The sequence below is a fragment of the Dermacentor andersoni genome, chromosome 4 (assembly GCF_023375885.2).
Source record: "Dermacentor andersoni chromosome 4, qqDerAnde1_hic_scaffold, whole genome shotgun sequence".
Taxonomy (NCBI): domain Eukaryota; kingdom Metazoa; phylum Arthropoda; class Arachnida; order Ixodida; family Ixodidae; genus Dermacentor; species Dermacentor andersoni.
In genome coordinates this window covers 60393102-60404043 of record NC_092817.1, presented here as the reverse complement: position 1 = coordinate 60404043, position 10942 = coordinate 60393102, and positions in this window count along the sequence as shown.

Sequence of the window (10942 nt, the reverse complement as noted above, 5' to 3'; positions counted from 1 at the left end):
TTGCTGACGCGTATGGAATGGTAGCTCGAATGCTCGAACATTTACCCCGATGCTGTGACTGGTTTTCGACGCGGACGGTCTTCAACTGACAGCGTCATTGATCTCGTGACCTCCACGGCCGTGCAGCAACAAAAAGCTATCAAGCACCTCTCTGTGGAACTCTTCTTAGATATAAAAGGTGCGTACGATAACGTAATCCATGAAGCCATTCTCCAAGTCCTTGAGGCAGCAGAACTTGGAGGCCACGTCTTTAGGTGTGTTAGAAGGTGTGTTACATATCTTTAGGTGTGTTACATATCTCTCACGGAGATATGTGTTTGTCCTAACAGAGGATGGCCCGACAAGTAGGTATATCTCCAGTCATGGTGTCCCACAAGGCGGAGTGTTGAGCCCCACTCTTTTCAATCTCGTTCTAGTGCGGCTTGCTGAAACGCTACCACAGACTGCTAATGTCTCACTCTACGCTGACGATATCTGCACCTGGGCGTCCGGTGTGAGAAGGTCACAAGTGTGCGCCAGAATATACAAAGCGGAAACTCTGACAGTGGCATACCTTCGCCGACAGGGTCTCAAGATTTCTACAGAAAAATGTACACTAGTGACACTTACACGAAAAGCGATGTCTTTCTGCCCGGTGTGTATCGAGGGCCAGTCCATCGTGTACAAGTCCACAGGTTCTTATTGTAGATCGTGACCTCAGCTGGAGTCTGCATGTCTCATACATGAAGAAAAAGCTCAGTTGTATTGCGAATATGTTCAAATTCGTAGCTAGAAAATTGTGGGGACCGTCCGTGCGCTCCCTGATGAAGCTATACACGGCACTCTTTCTCAGATTTTTACGATACAGTCTTCCTGTTTTGTCCAACACATGTAAGACAAATCTCCTTGCACTACAGAGCATACAAGCTGTTGCGATCTCCAGGGTAGCATATCCCACCGCTGCCGACCGTTGTTGCGACGCCGGTTACTACGAGCTCGACCGGCGTTACTTTTGGGTAGCGCGGCGTTGTCGGCAGGCTGCAGGCGTCGGGTAGACCATAGCGATCAAGCAGAGACGAGACGATTTCTAGTGCGAAATTTGCACGGTTTATTCAATGGTTGGTGAAAGATGTAAAAGAAGAGAATGAAGTGAAAAGGTACATTGCGGGGCCCCTTAAATAGGCCCACTAAAATCGTAGGCGGGATCTTGCTCACGTCAACGTCACTTGACATGCACTGAGTCCCCATAGGTGCTTTACGGCTGCTCCTTTATTCCTGGGCGATGTTGCACGTGCCCGTTGGTACTTTGCGGCTGCTCCCACATTCTCAGATGAGCCTGGACGGGCCCGCCTCCGCAGGTGGCAACCCGCAGGTCCGGGATCGTAGGCGTTTATCCTTTCTTCTAGGCAACATTGGCGTTCTCCCCTAGAGTTGGACAGTTCGTGAAAACGGTTCTTCTAAAGTCGCACACACATAAAGGGGCCTGTAAGCACTGCGGGGCGCCAGCCAGACCGGCAACCCCACGAGACAACCATAACAAATTAGGAATCCACCCTCCGTTTCGATGAGGCATAGTGGTTGAGCATCCTTTTTTGCCCGGGGTGTTACACGCCAACCGTAACAAAGCCCAAGCACTTCGGAGATGTCTTCACCTCCCGAGATGTTCTACGACAGCTACAACGATTGTCACCGCACAGGAGCACTCGATCGCCACTCATATCGTCGGTGAGACGCTAAGAGCGCACATTCCACACCTTTCTCGGCTACCATCCCACAATTTATCCGATTTGCCAGTGCGATGACCACAGGCTACATTCTATGATATGGCGGCGAGACACCATGACTCGATACCATCTGGCTTCAAGCCTGCGAAACATCCAACATTGGCATTGTGGTGTCTCCGGCAAATTCACGTGTGCCACTCGATTCCTGGGAATTCTAAGGCAGACTCGTCACCGCTAGCCTTGGAGCAGTTGTCTCTGCCTCTCCTCAACGAGTCTTATTTTGACCGCATATACATTTACACGGACGGTTCCACCAATTCAAACAGCTCTACCGAAACAGTGGTTGTTCCATCAGACGCAGTCTCTTTGCAGTTTAACTATTCGCAAACGTGGACAGCAGCAGAACTTGCGGCTCTTCAAGGTGCACTCAAGTATATGCTGCAGCAGCCACTAAATCGTTGGGCCATTTTCTGCGATTCCAAAGCAGCCCTACAAACTCTGCAATTTGTCCTGCGTCATGGGTTACACGAGCAGCTTTGTACGAAATAAGGCACGCTCACAATCACGCGCTCGAGAAAAACCACGACATTGTATCTCGATGTTTGCTAAGCCATTGTGGAATTGTCGGCAACGACAGCGTAAATGAAGCTGCGGGTTCGGCTCCCCAAAAACATAAGTGGGTTCCTATACCACTTTCAAGAACTGATGTTGCACGACAACTTCAATCCCTTGTTCGCCACATCACACTTAGACGTTAGAATTCCCTGGGTTTCTCCAACTCACGCTTGTACTCTCTCCACCCTAACTTGCGACTTCGCCTGCCGTCTGGTCTCTCCCGTCCCGAAATAACTTTACTGTGTCGCATGCGGCTGGGCGTCGCATTTACAAATTCCTATTCATTCCTGATAGGAATGGCACAGTGCAGTGTGCAATTTGTGGGGGTGCTATGAGACTCTAGAGCACCTTCTGTGTCTCTGCCCATCCTTTGACACTCAACGACGTACATTACAACCGAAACTCAACCTGCTAGACAATAGAGAGCTCCCAGAAGGAAACATCCTTGGACCATGGCCTACGCGTTATTGCGTGCAACAGGCCACAAAAGCCCTTTTGCGTTTCTTGAAGGACACTGGATTGTACGAACGCTTGTGACAGTGGAGATTCCTCTGCGGCTGACTGTGAATGACTATTATTTTTCTTTCCTCTCCTTATCTGTTCTTCTCTTTTCCCCTCCCCAAGTGTAGGGTAGCCAACCAGGCACGTCCTTGGTTAACATCCGTGCCTTTCCCTCTTCGTTTCTCTCTCTCTCTCTCTTCCACGTATCTGAATAAGCTTGTTTAGTAATGAGTGATTGTCATTCTGTGACAACAGCCGGATAAAATGACAAGTTTCGTGCGTACGTAATATACTTGAACGGGTGGAAAGACAGCAAGTGGGAGAGAAGCTTTTAACGCGATAACGTTAAGGGCCTCGTGTCGCAGAAAATCCGGCGTCCGGCGTACAGCGTCCCGCGCTGACCATCTTTTCGCCAAAGATAATTCCGAACCACGCATGCCCAACCACGCAGGCCCTCCGAGTAGCGCAAGGAAGTTACTAACTGAATTTCTCAAAACAAACAATTTCTCATCAGGAAGATTGTAAAGTACGGGTTACACACAACCTACAGACATGATAGCGTCTGATTGTGATTTGAACATATGAGAAAACATAATTCTGTTACAGGAAAACTCAAGCACAAACCCCTTTTCCAGCGTTTCTACCATTCATACAGCGGCGCACCCGGTTCCCTGCAACACCTCCAGGTGGCGCTCGCCTCCGCGCATCGCGGCCCACGCAGGAGGCCACGTTTCTACCAGAAAGCTCGCCTTCGTGCATAGCGCCGTGAACGTTTCCCGGTAAACATTATGGTTACATAAGCTGCAGTTGCCGGGAAGCGTGAGAAGCAGACAGGGATCTTTGAATGCTATCGCGTTCCACTCTTAAAGGCAAGCTTAAGCGTTCTTCAAATTTTACAGGAAAAGGATCTGAATAAATGCCTCTAACAACAAGGCAGTAGGACCATATGAAATCCCAAAACAGCTAAAGCAGCTATGTTTAAAGAGCAATGCAAAGCTAACTAATGCCGTAGGGCAAGTTATTAAAACAAATTCAGACTGGGTGGTGTGAAAGCAGGATGAACTTTACCTATAAGGGTAAAGGGGATAAGGATAAGACAAGCTAGCACAGGTTCGTTACTGGATCGTCCGTGATGTATACAATGGCAATACAAGCCATAAAATTAGAGTTGTCGAAGTGAGCGGAGAAAAATTATATACTGGGGACTTACAGAATGAGCTCAGGCCAGGCCGACGCTTAGAGGATAATATTTTTGTACTAACTCAGTGCATAGCGATTTCAAACGCTCAGAATAGGCCTTTATAAATAGCATTTCTAGATAATAAGGGAGCTTACAACATCGTAAACAGGGAATTGCTATGGTATATTCTCAAGCACGAGGGCATAGACGACGGTTTCGTGGAGCAGTTGAGGGTGATATATAAGGACAACCGAGTGCAATTCGTATGGTAAGACCGAAAATGCATAAAAAAAGGAACTAGTGGAAATTTACCGAGGACTGAAGCAAGGATTCTTTGTCTCCATTGTTGTTCACGCTTTATGTTACAGGCATAGAAAGACCACTTGAAAAAAAAGTAAATTAGGTTTTGATCTTGCATCCGTAATGGGCAAAGAGTGCAACAGAATGGTCCAAGGGCTGATGTATGCGGACGGCATAGTGCAACTAGCGGACAATGCAAGGGATTTACAAAGACCTGAACATATACAGTATATGACAATGCAGTGAGGAATCTAGGCCTTAAGCTTCGGGAGATATGATCGGGAATATCACGGATTACGATCTTTAATGAAGGACAGACCTACTCAAGCGTCCACCAAGATTATGCAAAAATAAAAAGGAAGCGGAATGCAGTAACAATAAAACAAAGAGCACTTTGGGGCTACAATAAATACACAGTAGTGCGAGGAATTAGGAAAAGTGTAACGCAATTCTGTGCTTTAGATCAGAAAGCTTGTCGGGGTTGGAAGTGAACTAAAGGCTGGAGGGCCGATTGGCATTGGGGGCCTATACGGTAAAAGCACAAATAAAGCAGTGCAAGGTGACTGGTGTTGGGCTTCTGTTGAAGTCAGAGAAGCGTACAGAGAAATTTGCTTTGAAGAAAGGCTAGGGAGCACGGATTAAAAGGAACGGCGGTCTAAAGTGCACAGGTAGCTATACCTAACAAGCGTGCACACGGAATGGAGGAAGAGGTCAACAAGGCTGGCAACCAAGTATAGGGTAATCGAAAGTGTAAATAGAAAACGAGGAGCCATTAAAAAGAAATCGGCATAAACAGAAAGGGTAAATGGGATGCAAAAGATAGAAACAAAAAAGACTGCGGAGATTTACAAAAACGGCAAGAAAGAAATCGGGACGGAAAATCTGTGTGATAATACAAAGGGCAGTGCCCTGCTAATAGAGGCCCGAGCCTTAGAGCAAACACATACTGGGGCAAATATGCGCCACATGATGAGGCATGTCTGAGCTGCAAACAAATCCAGGAAACGACTCAGCACATCGTAATGAACTGCGAAGATACTCACCCATCGAGAGCCGTGGGGAACGTCCACCTTCCAGAATCAAAGAGGATCGAAGGATTAGCTGGTCGGCGATAGAGATATGTGATATGAAATTTAGAGCATTGGTGAAAAAAAAGCTGGGAACAGATAGATAGAACCGGAGTCGTTGCAAGCGTAGGCGACGGTACAATGTAGAGATAGGGGTTTTAATCACGAAAGTAAAGATCGAGATCCAATAGGCAAAATGCTGGGCGGCCATAGGTAAAATAAAACGTCACTAGATAAAGCAGGCTATATAGGTGACTATTTACCGCCGCCCCGTTTCAAAGAGGATGACATTAACATCATCATCTACGAAAGTGCAGCAGTTGCCTCGCGTGCTGCATCGCGCCAACATGTAGCCAGTGCACATTGTTGGAACACCGTTCGAAGAGCTACAGCACAAAGGTATACATTTTTGCTATTGCAATGATTCGCCCTTTCGACAAGACTTCCAATTTTTTTCGCGTTCAACACGTGTAACTACATCCAAAATTGAGTCTGCAGCACTTTGGCGAACGAAAAGCCTGACATTTTCTCTGGGAACCTTCTATTAGTTTCTATAGCCACCACTGTAACCTCTGTTGTATCATGTCCTACGTTAATTTGCTTATGCTGTTTATTAAGCTTACTGGTTGAAATGAAGAGAGTAAATTGGCAACTTTACCTGGTTTTTAAATTGACCCCACCTTGGCATTCATCCAAGCCACCGGGACTTGTTCATATTCCCAGCTTTGATTGTAGATACCAAGTAAGGTCACTCAGCCTGCGGGTCTAAGATTGAAAGGTATGCCATACGTGTCTCCATCTGGACTGAACGAGCTTCCTTTCTTAGATTTTGCAATGAGGACTGCAGCCTAGCCAATCGAAACTCTGTGTACAAAGGATTGATGGCTCGGAGCCTGCCTACGAGACTTTCTTGTAAAGCATGCCTGCTTAATATAAATAGCTGGAAGGACACGGCCTCCGGTGGTCACTTGTTATGAGGGCACAATATACTTCTGCCACAACGTCTTAAGTCTTTCACCAATACAACGGCACGAAAGATGTGATTATGTGTAGCTAGTAATTTAAAGCGCGAATAAAGTGTCATACTTTTGATACTGAATAGTATGGGCTCAAAGTTTCGCAACACTATTTTTGTTTGCGATGTCATAGATTTGAGGGTTCTCTGCGTATGTATGAAAATATTTTTCACTTCTCCTCGCAATCCTTCAGACGGCAAGAGCCACAATATCTACGTTCAGCCTACACGTGAGCGATCCAATGAAGAAGATCCCGGTGATAATCGATCTCCTTTACTGCCACTAACAGCAGTGGCACGATGAATTGGCCGATGATGTCAAATGAAAGAACGTTGCGTGCAGTAATAGCTCCAGTCATAGCTGCCGAAGCGAGGCGTCTCTATATAAAGGCTATGACGGGTGGTCGATCTAGTCGGCCTTCTCTTTGTCTCTGTTCGATGTCATTTTCTCTCTATACTGGGCCGAAAAAAAAAGGGATAAAAATAAATCAACGTATACAGAATGAAATCGCTATCAAACCGTAGATCTTAATAAGTAATTAATATTGGTCAACTCTGAGGCGTAGAATGCGGAATACACTTGGCTGTCTTTAATCGTTAATTAAGTGGAGAAACACACCCTGTACTCCATGACTACAGGCATACCATGTGTATTAATGCAGCCACGATTAAGACCCATGAGCAAAGCGCTCGCATATGGAACACGGGCATGTCTTCTTGTTCATGACCGGAAAAAAGTTAATTAAAGCGACGCACGCAAACAAGATGTGCTCTACAGACTCTACGGCACCGCACTTGTCCCAATATGGACTCGTAGGCTGGCCATGTCGAAACATAAGGCTGTTCGTGCGCCCATTATTTAGTCGAAGCCGGTGATAGTTTCCAGATGCCGCAGTATACTTTGTGGTAGCCTTAATTGAAGTTCCGGATTAACGTTCCATAAAAAAAAATTATAGTTTTAGCAGAAAAACATGCAATGGTAATTGTAGAGGACTTTAATGCACCCCACGCGGTTTGGGGATAACGTTTGGAGAACGTCAAGGGTCGGAATCTATGGTTAGACGCTCAGCAGGAGGGTCTACTCTAGTAACGGATCCACAGGCGCCCACTAGAATGAGTAACAGCGTCAGCAATGACACCACACCAGATCTAACTTTGACAAAGAACACACCCGATGCAAAATCAATAAACACACAAGAAAACCTGGGTAGTGATCACTTTATTGTAGCAACAACTGTACACGCAGGCCCATCAAAAAAGAAAGGCAGGAAAACAACGATTGTCGAATGGGACCCCTTCCGCAAAATCCGGGAGGAGGAAGCTGATGAAGTCATACACGACATCGAGATCTGGACTGAAAAACTTCATCAACGTGTGAAAGGAGCCACCAAGACTATTCCAGAAAAAGCGGGGATAAAGGAGGCAGACAGCAAACTCCTACATATGTGGGAGGCAAAAAACAGCATGCAGAAACGCTGGAAACAGCAAAAACGTAATAGAAATCTGAAAAGGAAAATCGCCATGCTCAATAAGGAAATAGAGGACTATGCGAACAGATTAAGCCGTCAAAATTGGGAGGTCACGTGCAACGCCATGGAGAGACAGATAGGGCTACCTAAAACCTGGAATCTTCTGCGTTACCTTTTAGACCTGGAAAACATCAAGTCCACCCAACGACACTGCCTGCACAAAATAATTCACAGATACAAAGGCACGGAAGAAGAACTTTTACAGGAACTACAAAGGCTATGCGTAGGAAATACAACCAAAGAACAACAGCATCAGTATACTGGTAAGGAAAACCCGGATCTTGACAGCCCCATAACCGAGGCTGAAGTTCCAGGGGAGCTCATCAGGCTCAACACGAAATCCACGCCAGGCCCGGATCCAACAAGATCCTGCGAAATCTCGATGATGAATCTATCTCGGCCCTCACCAAGTATATTAGCAACTGCTGGGAACACGGTAATATTCGACGCCAATGGAAAACCACCCACGTTATAATGATTCCAAAGCCGGGAAAGAAACTTCAACTTGAGAATCTCAGGCCTACATCGTTAACGTCGTGTGCCGGCAAGCTCATGGAGCACGTCATCCTCACACGTCTAACTAATTACATGGACGATAATGGCCTTTTCCCGCACACCATGATCGGGTTTAGACAAAAACTGTCTACACAAGACATTATGTTGCAAATCAAACACCAAATAATAGACGCGGGACCTCAAACACTGGACACCAGAGCTATCCTTGGTCTTGATCTTACGAATGCCTTTGACAATATCACCCACATGGCTATTTGAGAAAACTTACAAGGCCTAGGAGTGGGGCAACGAACCCATGCGTATGTTAAAGACATTCTCTCTGACCATATTGCGCAAATCACAATCGATGAAGTGAAATCCAAAGAGATGAAACTCGGAAGCCGGGGCACACCACAAGTATCAGTCTTATCTCCCTTTCTTTTCAATGTAGCTATGATTGGCCTGCCAGCAGAACTATAAAATATAGAAGGATTACAGCATAGCCTGTACGCCGATGATATCACCCTTTGAGTAACAGGTGGAAGTGATGGGCAGATAGAGGAAATTCTCCAAACAGCCATACATACGGTCGAGAAATATGTCGTGGATAAAGGATTGAGATGCTCGCCGCAAAAATCGGAATTACTTCTATACCGACCGACACGCAGGGGCCGTAAGAGTTCTACGTATAAACCAAACATCACGCTATTTGTAAATGGCAACCAGTACCTATTATTAGAGTTATTAATAGAATCCTCGAACTTCACGTATCGGCGAATGGTTACAACGGGGAAACAATCAGATTACTAAAAAACAGCGCACAACAAACAATCAGACTAATTAAGAGAATAGCTAATCGCCATTATGGGATGAAAGAGGACAATCTGGTACGACTAGTCCAGGTTGTGTCATTAGCCGCATAGTATATGTAATCCCTTAGCTAAATCTCCAAGCAGCAGAAAAGACAAAAATCGAAGGCATCATTAGACGGTCAGTCAAACAAGCTATAGGCTTGCCGATAAACACATCGAATGAGAGGCTCCTAAGCTTAGGTGCCCACAACACGCTCGAAAAACTCATAGAAGCCCATACGATAGCGCAATACGAAAGACTCACAAAAACGCCTGCTGGCAGACACATACTTAACAAGCTTAGAGTAACATACGCATCACAGTATGGCACTAAAGTGGACATTCCCCAAGACATAAGGAAGCAGATTATTATCCCACCGCTACCCAAAAACATGCATCCCGAACGCCACAGGGAAAGGCGGGAGGAAAGGGCAAGAGCTATACAGAGGAGATTCCAACGCTCTCAGGACGTGGTGTACGTCGACGCGGCAGAGTACACGACTAATCAGAATATGTCCATCGTTGCAGTCAACTCGGAAGGTGATATTAAGGTCAGCGGATCTATTAAAACCAACAGAGCCGAGGTGGCTGAAGAATCGGCCATTGATCTCGCAATGGCTTCCACACTGGCCACGATAATAGTGATTCTAAAACCGATATTTTAAATTACGCAAAGGGGCGCATTTCGCAGGAATCACAACCAATCCTGGCAAACTTCCGCGGTCAGCGGGTTGTCCATATCATCTGGGCGCCTGCGCACTCCTCCCTCCCCGGCAATGAGGCGGCCGACACCGTGGCTCGAGGACTCACAAGCCGAGCCACCGGGGCGCCGCGGCTGGGGCTGACAGGGGACCGGATGGTTGGCTACAGGGAGATAACTAACCATTACAGATTGGGGAAGGTGCGTTTTCCTCCCGCACACCCATCACTTAATAAGCAGCAGGCGGTGGCATAGCGCCTCCTTCAAACAAATACATATCCAAATCCGGTGACTTACAGTCATTATACCCAGACCAATATTCGGCCAAATGTAAATTTTGTCAAGAAAGGGCGGACCTGGATCTCATTATCTGGGCCTGTCCTCGTGCGCCGCAACAGGGCCAAAAAATTAAGGATCGGAAGCAGTGGGAGACCTTGTTGCTTAGCTCGGCCCCCGAAAACCAACTTTTGGCCGTCCAGCAGGCCGAGGATGACGCTAGAGCTCAAGGGCTTCTGGCCGCCATCTAGGCGAAAGCTCCTCCGGCGCAACCCCATGCGCATGCGCGAAAAAAGAAAAAGAAGCGAGAGAGAAAGAGAGAGAGAGAGGCGCGCGATCAACCAGTTTAACTGCGCCAGTAGTGACATCGTTGCTCTCCGTCGCAGCCAAGCCAGCCAAGCGCGCGCGCAGCAGTTTCTCTCCGGCTCCAAAATGGGTAGGGCACGCGTCATACGTGCTCCTTAGGAGCAGGCAGCATTCGATCAGCAACGCCGCGAGCAGAACCGGGCACGAGGTCGTGTACGCCGTGCCGATGCTGCAGCCCGGGCACAAGAACAGGCTCGTGCAGCCGGGCGCAAGCAACAACTGCATACCGAGGATGCGGCAGCCTACCTAGCCATCGTTTTAATGAACCGTTGGGATTAACCCAGGGATAAACACTGGGGCCGCACATTTAAGCTTCGCGGGTTAACCATTTGTACAGAGCGCTT